General features: G+C 42.4%; 1 protein-coding gene across 3 annotated transcripts in view; it reads left to right on the plus strand.

Moving 5' to 3' along the window:
• Positions 1 to 21: 21 nt before the first annotated feature.
• Positions 22 to 12528, plus strand: part of LOC139376396 (monocarboxylate transporter 6-like) — a 42747-nt gene continuing 30240 nt past the window's right edge. The window contains exons 1-3 of one of the 3 annotated variants that reach the window (XM_071118942.1): positions 52 to 149; positions 8299 to 8385; positions 9151 to 9247. The gene's annotated coding sequence lies outside the window, so the exon portion shown is untranslated. Of the gene's footprint in view, positions 150 to 8298; positions 8386 to 9150; positions 9248 to 12528 lie in introns of all 3 variants that reach the window. The other 2 variants (XM_071118941.1, XM_071118940.1) reach the window with 2 other exon arrangements.

The following is a 12528-nucleotide window of genomic DNA, read 5'->3' on the forward strand; positions in this document are numbered from 1 at the left end:
CTGTCTCCTCCCACCCCACCGAGAACGCGATATTGTTACTCCAAGGCAGAGGCTAGGAGTTCCAGCTGGTTTGTGTATGATGTGGTAGAAAGGCTAAAAATGGACGAAGCGAAGTAATGGCCGTCAGTAATAATACTTAACCTCAAAAGGTAAGAAACTTGCGTTATGGGTGGCTTGCCAACGTGTTTATGTGTAAGGTAAACAAGCCTTTCTAGCCGACCTTAATTTGCTGAGCAATGTGACAGTCAACTGAAAAACAATAGGCTAATTGTGTTGCTTTCCTATTATGTCAGTGTTTTTATTATGAGACTGGACGTAAATTAAACTAAATGTAACCTATGTATTTTTTGACGGGAAGTAGGCTATTTGAGCCAAGAAGATCATCTTCAACAATAATAACAGACAGTAGACTACAGGGCAGGCAAACTGTTTTCTCACCGCCGTAGATCCTAGTCGACCAGTTGTGTTCTCGAGTGCTGTTGCTGTACATTGATTCAAAATAGCCGCTCTGTAATTTGGTGTTCGCATGCGGTCAATGGTTTGGATGGATCGAAGTCTAGGTCTTATTTGACTCTTGATTTTGATCTCCTACAGTTAAGATTCCTAATATCAAATAGATTGATATTGGCATGCCACGTTGATATGCTACTAGAGTGCCAAAGGGACCAGAAAACCAATTGCTACTGGAAATTTAATTGGATGATGATGTCGACCATGGCACCACAGTCTTTGAAGATTAGCCAACAACTCACACATTTAAGTTTTAGAATGGGATAAATGACAGCTGAGTTACATGCTTCTCATCCTGTTATGAATGTGCGCCTAAATGCAAATTATAGGCAATGTTTGGAAATATTTAAGGCTAATTGCGCACAGTCGCAATGTGAATTTGTGCCACTAAACAAAGATTACATCCATAAATCTTCACTGGAAAAGGTCTTGCACAGTAGGCCATTCATTCGAATTTGTAGACTTTCTCAAGCACATGCAAATATGTGCCATATATCCTACTCCCTTCCCCCTTCATGAACAGTCAACAACAGGGGAATTCTTTGGGATTATAATCAAATCAAAATTGATTTGTTGCATACACATGGTTAGCAGATGTTAATGCGAGTGTAGCGAAATACTTGTGCTTCTAGTTCTGACAGTGCAGTAACATCTAACAAGTAATCTAACAGTTCCCCAACAACTACCTAATACACACAAATCTAAAGGGGTGAATGAGAATATGTACATATATGGATGAGCGGCATAGGCATGTGCAGTAGATTGTATAAAATACAGTATATACATAATGTAAGAAATATAAACATTATTAAAGTGACTAGTGATAGATTTATTGAAGTGGCCAGTGATTGGGTCTCAATCTATGCAGCAACCTGTCTGAGTTAGTGATTGCTGTTTAGCAGTCTGATGGCCTCTAGCTTTGATGCACCTGTACTGACATCACCTTTTGGATGATAGCTGTGTGAACAGGCAGTGGCTCGGGTGGTTGTTGTCCTTGATGGCCTTCCTGTGACATCGGGTGCTGTAGGTGTGGAGGGCAGGCAGTTTTCCCCTGTAATGTGTTGTGCAGACCTCACCACCCTCTGGAGAGCCTTGCGGTTGAGAGCAGTGCAGTTGCCGTGATACAGCCTGACCGGATGCTCTCGATTGTGTATCTTTATTCTTTTACCGTTATTTAACTAGGCAAGTCAGTTCAGAACAAATTCTTATTTTCCATGACGGCCTAGGAACAGTGGGTTAACTGCCTTGTTCAGGGGCAAAACAACAGATTTTTACCTTGTCAGCTTGGGGATTTGATCTTGCAACCTTTCTGTTACTAGTCCAACGCTCTAACCCTAGGCTACATGCCGCCCCATCTGTAAAAGTTGGTAAGGGTTTTGGGTCACAAGCCAAATTTCTTCAGCCTCCCGAGGTTGAAGAAGCGCTGCTGCGCCTTCTTCACCACACTGTCTGTGTGGGTGGACCATTTCAGTTTGTCTGTGATGTGTATGCAGATGAACTTAATTCTTTCCACCTTCTCCACTGCTGTCCCTTTGATGTGGATAGGGGGGTGCTCCCCCTGCTGTTTCCTGAAGTCCACAAACATCTCCTTTGTTTTGTTGACGTTGAGTGAGAGGTTGTTTTCCTGACACCACACTCCGAGGGCCCTCACCTCCTCCCTGTAGGCCGTCTCGTCGTTGTTGGTAATCAAGCCTACTACTGTTGTGTCGTCTGCAAACTTGAGGATTTAGTTGAAGGCGTGCATGGCCACGCAGTCGTGGGTGAACAGGGAATAAGGGAGGGGGCTGAGCATGCACCCTTTTTGGGGCCCCAGTGTTGTTTCCTACCATCACCACCTAGGGGTGGCCCATCAGAAAGTCCAGGACCCAATTGCACAGGGTGGGGTTGAGACCCAGGGCCTCCAGCTTGATTATGAACTTGGAGGGTACTATGGTGTTGAATGCTGAGCTATAGTCAATGAACAGCATTCTTACATAGGGCAGTGTGATGGTGATTGCATTGTCTGTGGACCTGTTGGGGCGGTATGCAAACTGAAGTGGGTCTAGAGTGGCCAGTAAATTGGAGGTGATATGATCCTTGACTAGTCTTTCAAAGCACTTCATGATAACCGAACTAAATGACTACCACTCACTTCTGTCATCTTTGCCTTCTTGGGTACAGGAACAATGGTGGACATCTTAAAGCATGTGGGGACAGCGGACTGGGATAGGGAGCGATTGAATATGTCCATAAACACACCAGCCAGCTGGTCTGCTTATGCTCTGAGGACGTGGCTAGGGATGCCGTCTGGGACAGCAGCCTTGCGAGGGTTAACACGTTCAAATGTTTTACTCACGTCGGCCACGGAGAAGGAGGGGGGGGGGCAGTCCTTGTTAGCGAGCCCCGACGGGGGCACTGTATTATCCTCAAAGCGGGCAAAGAAGGTGTTTAGTTTGTCTGGAAGTGTGACATTGGTGTCCGTGACGTGGCTGGTTTTCTTTTTGTAGTCCGTGATTTCCTGCCACATACGCCTCGAGTCTGAGCTGTGTAATTTCGACTACACTTTGTCCTTGTACCGGCATTTCGCTTGTTTGATTGCCTTGCGGAGGGAATCACTACACTGCTTATATTCAGCCATTTTCCCAGACCTCTTTCCATGGTTAAAAGCGGTGGTTTGTGCTTTTCAGTTTTGTGTGAATGCTGCCATCCATCCACGGTTTTAATAGTTACAGTGGGTACAACTTCTCCAATGCACTTCCTTATAAACTCACTCAACGTGTCAGCGTATGTTGTTCTCTGAGGCTGACCAAAACATATCCCAGTTCGCGTGATCAAAACAATCTTGAAGTGTGGTCAGACCAGCGTTGAATGGTACATCCTGTTTTAGTTTCTGTTTATAAGATTTCACGAAGGGAGGGTGGGGGAGGCCTTTGTATGTATCACGGAAGTTAGACTAGCAGTGATCAAGTGTATTACCCCCACGTGTAGTGCAATCAATATGATGATAGCAAATTTGAGAACAAGGCTACCTAAATTCTTTGTTCAAATCCACAGCTACGATAAATGCAGCCTCAGGATATATGGTTTCCAGTTTACATAGAGTCCAGTGAAGTTCCTTGAGGGCCATCTTGGTATCTGCTTGAGGGGGAATGTACACAGCTGTGACGATAACTGACGAGATTTCTCTTGGGAGGAAATATGGCCGGCATTTGATTGTAAAGAATTCTAGGTCGGGTGAGCAGAAGGACTTGAGTTCCTGTATGTTGTTAATGATTAACGACTCATGGTGTAATCATAAGCATACACCCCCGCCCATCCTCTTCCCAGAGAGGTGTTTATTTCTGTCGGCGCGATGCATGGAGAAGCCTGCTGGCTGAACCGACCCCGAAAACATGTTTCTGTGAAACAGAGAATGTTACAATCCCTGATGTGTCTCTGGAAGGCAACCGTTGCTTGAATTTCGTCTACCTTGTTATCAAGAGACTGGACATTGGCGAGTAGTATAGTCGGAAGATGTGGGCGATGTGCACGTCTATGGAGCCTGACAAGGCCGCTCCTTCTGCGGTGCTGTTTTGGGTCGGCTTCTAGGATTAGATCCATTGGGTGGTGGTCCAAACAGAGGATTCGCTTTGGGAAAGTCGTATTCCTGGTCGTAATGATGGTAAGTTGATGTCACTCTTATATCCAATTGGTCTTCCCGGCTGTATGTCATAAGACTTAAGATTCCCTGGGGAAACAATGTAAGAAATAATGCATAAATATAATAAAATACTGCAAAGTTTCCTTAGGACCATCTCTGTTGGCGCCATGTTGCTCGCCATCCTGTAATGATGACAGCATTAAGTGAGTTTGTATTTTAGATTTGTGGTTTCAATTACGATTTGCAAATGTGTAATCTTAATTTCGCAAGCTTGATGTGTGAATAAATGTAACAACTATCGCAAACTTGTGACTTGACACTTGAACACATTTTATAAAATTGGCAAAGATAATTTATTTTCAGAATTATAAAAGTTCCATTTATGACCATGAATATTCTGCTGTGAACACACTTGCAGATTTTGAATCTACGCGTTCTCAGATTTCTGTCGATACTGTCACACACCCAGAGATTCGTACATTTATAGACAGTGTTTCGCAAGGAAAACATTGGGGTCAGGACCTTCAACACCTGACCAATCAGTTCCCTCTGTCAAAAACAATATCATTGGCTGTCTTGTTCCATCAACCAAACCGCATGCAACAACGAGCTGACCAGGACGACCTGATGGAGGAAGATGGCAGGCGCTCGACCGTAGGTGAGTTCTGGAAAGTTGGCTTTCACAGTTTGTATGAAGTGATGTTATCACCTTCGTATACGATCATGTGTGTAACCTTAGCACTATATAATGTTCATCCCTATAGTTAGATGCATCCCCCAAGTTCATCCATTGGCTCGTCAGCTCCCGTTAGCTAACTAGCTAGTTATTTGTCATTAACAAGTTAGATTATCTTTAGCCAGATCCTACCCCACCACAGTGGTAATTTACGTCAGCTAAATTGTGGCTTTAGCTAGTTAGCTATATGTTTTCAAAATGTCACGTATGAATAAAAGATGGCTAATTGGTGAGTCTGATTTGTCATCCCTAGATGATACCAGATCTAGCTAATCTTCATGTTTGTATGCAGTAACTTTTACAGGAGAATTATGCAAACATAGAAGACTGTGGGCAACACTATCTATCTCTCATTCTAGAGCATAGAACCCTGAGTTAAATGTCATTGTTCATCATTTTTATTACATTACATGTGTTCATGTTGTCTCTTACCTATGATCACAGCGTTGTTTGAAACACAGCATATCTAATAGTACAAGTTCTGGTCTAATTAACTAACCACCAACAATTCCTATTAGCTGAGAAATTTTACAAACTAACAGCAATTACATTTTTTCAAAACCAACCCCTTCCTCTTTCAGGACTGCTCTCCAATATGTGGAAAATAATTCTCAAGAGATTTCATACAACAGCATGAATGTTTCTGTGGCGAAAGGTACAGCTCTTAATGACACTGACATATTGATAATCTGATCGGTTTCTATTTTAATTAGGCTTTTTATTACGTAAACAGCATGACTGATCTGAGGTGAAATAGTTTGAAAGCAAAGGACAATGTATCTCATAAATATGGAAAACTAGGAATTTCATGACATGCTTTGTTTAAATACATATTATTTGTTTGTTCGAAAGATTGTCCACAGAGGTGTCAAAATCCTTGAAGGGGGTGCTGTGGAAGGGGGTGCCCAAGGAGGGGAGTGCCTCTGAAGAGTGTGTAGCTGGGCCATCACACAAAGCACCAGAGCCTGGTTTGGTTTTAACTGTTTTGTTTCACAGTTATGTCTTTAAGCACAATGTGACTAAACTGATGTAGGGGTGCATGTCTTGTCACGTTAACACAAAATTCTGTGTTTTTCACGCAGAAAAAAAAAGAATGCATAAGAAATATCTTGCTGCGTTTTGTAAATGCAGATGTAAAATGTTTCTTAATGTTATTTATGCTTGGCATTCAGACACATTTTTGTGCTTCACTCGGAGGAGAATTCACAAACGGGAATGAAAGTACTATAGTTACATGTCCTTGGTCACTTTATTGAAGCCAAAAAACCTATTGACTTTCAATATAAAACGCAGTTGAAATGGTTGAAAATGCAGATTTCTGAACTCTTAACGCGACCCCAGTGTTAATGATAGTATTGCTTATTCTATTGTCGTTACCATGGATAATATTTTACTACTAAGGAGTTCAAACCAGTAAAGTCTGTGTAGTGGTTACATCCTGTCCAAGGTAGTTACAGAGAGCAATAGAGGAAATTATATATTTGTATGTAGGCTGACGTTAAATGTACCATGCATTCGGAAAGTATTCAGACGCCTTCCCTTTTTCCACATTTTGTTACGTTACAGCCTTATTCTAAAATGGATGAAAATGTTTTTTCCCCTCAATCTACATAAAATACCCCAAAAATGTTTGGGGGGGGGGGACATTTTTGCAAATGTATTAAAAATGTATATCTTAATTACATAAGTATTCAGACCTGAAATTGAGTTCAGGTGCATCCTGTTTCCATTGATCATCCTTGAGCTGTTTCTACAACTTGATTGGAGTCCACCTGTGGTAAATTCAAAAGATTGGACATGATTTGGAAAGGCACACAGTTGTCAGTGCATGTCAGAGCAAAAACGATGCCATGAGGTCGAAGGAATTGTCTGTAGAACTCCGAGACGGGATTGTGTCGGCACAGATCTGGGCAAGGGTACCAAAAAATTCTGCAGCATTGAAGGTCTCCAAAAACACTGTGGCCTCCATCATTCTTCAATGGAAGAAGTTTGGAACCACCAAGACTCTTCCTAGAGCTGGCGGCATGGCAAAACAGAGCAATTTTGGGAGAAGGTCCTTGGTCAGAGAGGTGACCAAGAACCCAATGGTCACTCTGACCGAGCTCCAGAGTTCCTCTGTGGAGATGGTTGTCCTTCTGGAAGATTCTCCCATCTCTGCAGCACTCCACCAATGAGGCCTTTATGGTAGAGTGGCCAGACGGAAGCCACTCCTCAGAATAAAGCAAATGACAGCCCACTTGGAGTTTGTCAAAAGGCACTTAAAGACTCTCACATCATGAGAAACCAGATTCTCTTGACTGATGAAACCAAGATTTTGGCCTGAACGTCAAGTGTCACATCTGGAGGAAACCTGGCACCATCCTTACAGTGAAGCATGGTGGTGGCAGCATCATGCTGTGGGTATGTTTTTTTTTAGCGGCAGGGACTGGGAGACTAGTCAGGATCGAGGGAAAGATGAACGGAGCGAAGTACAGTGAGATCCTTGATGAAAACCTGCTCCAGAGCACTCAGGACCTCAGACCTGGAGGAAGTTTCACCTTCCAACAGCACAATGATGTCCTTGAGTGGCCGGATTTGAACCCGATCGAACATCCTATAGAAATACCTAAAAATAGCTGTGCAGAGACACTCCCCTTCCAACCTGACTGAGCTTGAGAGGATCTGCAGAGAAGAATGTCAGAAACTCCCCAAATACAGGTGTGCCAAGCTTGTAGGCTGTAATCGCTGCCAAAGGTGCTTCAACAAAGTACTGAGTAAAGGGTCTGAATATTTATGTAAATGTGATATTTCAGTTTTTTAGTTTGAATAAATGTGCAACTAAAAAAATATTATGGGGTATTGTGTGGAGATTTGTATTTATTTAATCCATTTGAGAATAAGGCTGTAACGTAACAATGTGGAAAAAGTCAAGGGCTCTGAATACTTTCCGAATGCACTGGTTACCTGTAAATGGGTCTTGCATTATCCAAGGATGATGTATTATCCTTTACTGATGATCATTGATTATCCTGATCTCAAAGAGCTGTAATATTGCATTTATTTTACTTAACCTTGACACTTTAGTCTCAGATTCACATTCTTCCCCTGTACCTTTTTTAAACATGAATTATTTCATTATTTCATTTTTTTTTTTTCCAGAATGGAAGACCGACAGGTCATCCTTCGAGGGCAGCTGTGCGCTTCAGGAGGATGTTACTCCAGGAGCAAGAAAAAACTCTTAAGTTTCACCATGGACATTCGTGGCAGTGTTTAGGACAGAGAAAAGTTGATAATCTGCTTTTACAAGTCCCATAAAGTCGATTGCGCTAGCACCCTTTGCTGCGTGTTAGAAGGTAGACTGCAACGTGTCATTTGCATGTATTTTTTGGACTCGTCAGTTCTGCAATGTCTGACAAACTGTTTCAACCTATTTCAAAACCTACTTGTGTTATAGGGGATGCTGCCTTCGGAGACTGGGTCAGTCAAGACTTCATAAGTTTTGCTGTGCATACGTTGCAAACAGGCTTCCACATGAACTGTGGTATGTTGATCAATTATATTATTTTAGGCTATAGTTCTCTTGAAAGGACAAATCCGCACACTGCTAGTTTTATTTTACAACATTTTACGTGTCTGCCTCTGGTGAAGGCCAATAGGCTGACACGTAAGCTTTAATAAAGTGATACTAGCAAGATCAGTGTGTGGGTTTCTCATTTCTTTCCAGATCTCATTGTTATCGGCAACAGGATTGCTCAGGTGTGTGGGCCTTTTTGAATTTTGAGCCTATAGTTTTCTCACATGGTGACACTGAGCTTCAAACCGATCATTCATGTAACAATAAACACTGCATTGATAATTTGAAAATAATGTCTTCCTGAGTGCAGGTACATCAGCATTTCTGGAGATACGTGACACATCTGATTATGTTGAGTAACGGAAAACGATTGAGCTTGTATATATTACAATAAAGATGTAGTGATATCAGCAGGATGGATGTATTAGCTGTGAAAAATAAGTCACTTTTGACATGTGCTGCTGAGCTGTCTGATGACAACGGCTGTAATCTGGTGTTCGTCTGACATGTCGGACATCCCTGAGGTCACAGCCGAGAACAGCAAATGGCTATTCTACAGTCTACTACAGCATGTGTTAATCAACCTTTTCCAGAGATCGTTATCTGAACAATAGTGACCGTTACCCTAGCTTAGTTTTTCAATTTAGTTATGTATCCCTTATTCCTGCTTTTATTTCAGTTTTGTGACATTGGATTATGTTTGAAATGTCTAATTGTGTGTCTGTTTTGCAGGTCCTGGGAAGAACCATTTGACAAATGAAACATTTGCGACGTGGATGTGGTTCCACTCATGTTCCCCGGCGTGGCAGATGTTGTGTGCAGTCCTGAGGTAACAACCTAATGCCACATTATCAAAAGTTCAGTGTTCCTTTTTATATTTCAAAACGGTTATTCATGAAGGGTACCTAAACCATTAACTGTGGTTCTGCATTTCATACATTGAGTGAATCTCACAAGTTGAACACAGCTCTTCATTCCCCAGTGTATTAAACTGGAACTGTGGAGAATGTTTGACAACTTATTGTAATGCAGCCAGTCTAATGCAGTTACCCTGTTTGTATTAATAATTTTTCAATTTGGGGTAAGTCCAGGGACAAACATGTTTATCTATTCATAATTTTTAAATGTATTTTTACTAGATCAGCTTTGACCATGTCATCTGGCCTGGGGAGACAAATTATGAAGAGGACAATGAAGCGTACCCTGTCTAAACGAGGTGTCGCATTGCGGGATAAATCAAATCAAATTTTATTTGTCACATACACATGGTTAGCAGATGTTAATGCGAGTGTAGCGAAATGCTTGTGCTTCTAGTTCCGACAATGCAGTAATAACCAACAAGTAATCTAACTAACAATTCCAAAACTACTGTCTTATACACACAAGTGTAAGTGGATAAAGAATATGTACATAAAGATATATGAATGAGTGATGGTACAGAGCGGCATAGGCAAGATACAGTAGATGGTATCGAGTACAGTATATACATGAGGTGAGTATGTAAACAAAGTGGCATAGTTAAAGTGGCTAGTGATACATGTGTTACATAAAGATGCAGTAGATGATATACAGTACAATATATACATATACATATGAGATAAATAATGTAGGGTATGTAAACATTATATTAGGTAGCATTGTTTTAAAGTGGCTAGTGATATATTTTACATTTCCCATCAATTCCCATTATTAAAGTGGCTGGAGTTGAGTCAGTGTCAGTGTGTTGGCAGCAGCCACTCAATGTTAGTGGTGGCTGTTTAACAGTCTGATGGCCTTGAGATAGAAGCTGTTTTTCAGTCTCTCGGTCCCTGCTTTGATGCACCTGTACTGACCTCGCCTTCTGGATGATAGCGGGGTGAACAGGCAGTGGCTCGGGTGGTTGTTATCCTTGATGATCTTTATGGCCTTCCTGTAACATCGGGTGGTGTAGGTGTCCTGGAGGGCAGGTAGTTTGCCCCCGGTGATGCGTTGTGCAGACCTCACTACCCTCTGGAGAGCCTTACGGTTGTGGGCGGAGCAGTTGCCGTACCAGGCGGTGATACAGCCCGCCAGGATGCTCTCGATTGTGCATCTGTAGAAGTTTGTGAGTGCTTTTTCTTCAGCCTCCTGAGGTTTTTCACCACCACCACCTGGGGGCGGCCCGTCAGGAAGTCCAGTACCCAGTTGCACAGGGCGGGGTCGAGACCCAGGGTCTCGAGCTTGATGACAAGCTTGGAGGGTACTATGGTGTTAAATGCCGAGCTGTAGTCGATGAACAGCATTCTCACATAGGTATTCCTCTTGTCCAGATGGGTTAGGGCGGTGTGCAGTGTGGTTGCGATTGCGTCGTCTGTGGACCTATTGGGGCGGTAAGCAAATTGGAGTGGGTCAAGGGTGTCAGGTAGGGTGGAGGTGATATGGTCCTTGACTAGTCTCTCAAAGCATTTCATGATGACGGAAGTGAGTGCTACGGGGCGGTAGTCGTTTAGCTCAGTTACCTTAGCTTTCTTGGGAACAGGAACAATGGTGGCCCTCTTGAAGCATGTGGGAACAGCAGACTGGGATAGGGATTGATTGATTGAATATGTCCCTAAACACACCAGCCAGCTGGTCTGCGCATGCTCTGAGGGCGTGGCTGGGGATGCCGTCTGGGCCTGCAGCCTTGCGAGGGTTAACATGTTTAAATGTTTTACTCACCTCGGCTGCAGTGAAGGAGGTGCCGCATGTTTTGGTTGCAGGCCGTGTCAGTGGCACTGTATTGTCCTCAAAGCGGGCAAAAAAGTTATTTAGTCTGCCTGGGAGCAAGACATCCTGGTCCGTGACGGGGCTGGTTTTCTTTTTGTAATCCGTGATGGACTGTAGACCCTGCCACATACCTCTTGTGTCTGAGCCGTTGAATTGAGATTCTACTTTGTCTCTATACTGACGCTTAGCTTGTTTGATTGCCTTGCGGAGGGAATCTGTAGTATATTTGATATTTCAGTTTCTTCAAAGTAGCCACACTTTGCCTTGATGACAGCTTTGTACACTCTTGGCATTCTCTCAACCAGCTTCATGGGGTAGTCACCTGGAATGCATTTCAATTAACAGGTGTGCCTTGTTAATTTGTGGAATTTCTTTCCTTAATGCGTTCAGTTATGACAATTAAAAAATAGTGTTTTTTATTTAACCTTTTATTTAACTAGGCAAGTCAGTTAAGAATAAATTCTTATTTACAATGACGGCCTACACCGGCCAAACCCGGAGAACGCTGGGCCAATTGAGCGCTGCCCTATGGGACTCCCAATCAAAGCCGGATGTGATACAGCCTGGATACCTCCGGCTATTTGTGGAGATCGCTATTATCACTACATTATGTATTTTTCCCCTGGGCTCCAAAAGGCTAGTTTGATAGTTATTGACATACAATTTCTTATTTTACTTTGCTTTTTATTTTTATTTTATTTTTTTTATTTTACCTTTATTTAACTAGGCAAGTCAGTTAAGAACAAATTCTTATTTTCAATGACGGCCTAGGAACAGTGGGTTAACTGCCTGTTCAGGGGCAGAACGACAGTTGTACCTTGTCAGCTCGGGGGTTTGAACTTGCAACCTTCCGGTTACTAGTCCAACGCTCTAACCACTAGGCTAGCCTGCCGCCCCTTTCTACTCCTACTACCCCTACTACCCCTTTCGCTTTCTACTACAAACTCCATGAGTAAACATAGTGGGGAAAAGTAACAAGCTGTTTTGAACTTTGAACAAAAATGACTACAGATGTGACCATCTCACAACATACATCTCTACTCCCTGTCGGTCTCCAGCTTGTTGATGTAAAAAATGTAACTGAACCTTCAGTTGATCTCTGATCATTTATAGAGAGCTGGTCCTCTCGCATAAGTATCATTTAGTTCTAAGGCTGAACAAGGGTTTAGTTATTTATTAGAGGGAATATGTCTAAGACATATGGGTATAATTATTTCAATGAAAAATGTAGTTCACACAAACAAGAATCACCACCATACAACTTTGTTAAAGACTGCTTTCAGCAAGCTTACCTATTTGTTTCATATCCTCAGTAGTGGCCTTTCAGTAATGCACCGTTGCTGCTCACCATTATTGCCATATGCATACAAAAGTCATTTTTATATT

The sequence above is a fragment of the Oncorhynchus clarkii genome, chromosome 20 (assembly GCF_045791955.1).
Source record: "Oncorhynchus clarkii lewisi isolate Uvic-CL-2024 chromosome 20, UVic_Ocla_1.0, whole genome shotgun sequence".
NCBI classification, from domain to species: domain Eukaryota; kingdom Metazoa; phylum Chordata; class Actinopteri; order Salmoniformes; family Salmonidae; genus Oncorhynchus; species Oncorhynchus clarkii.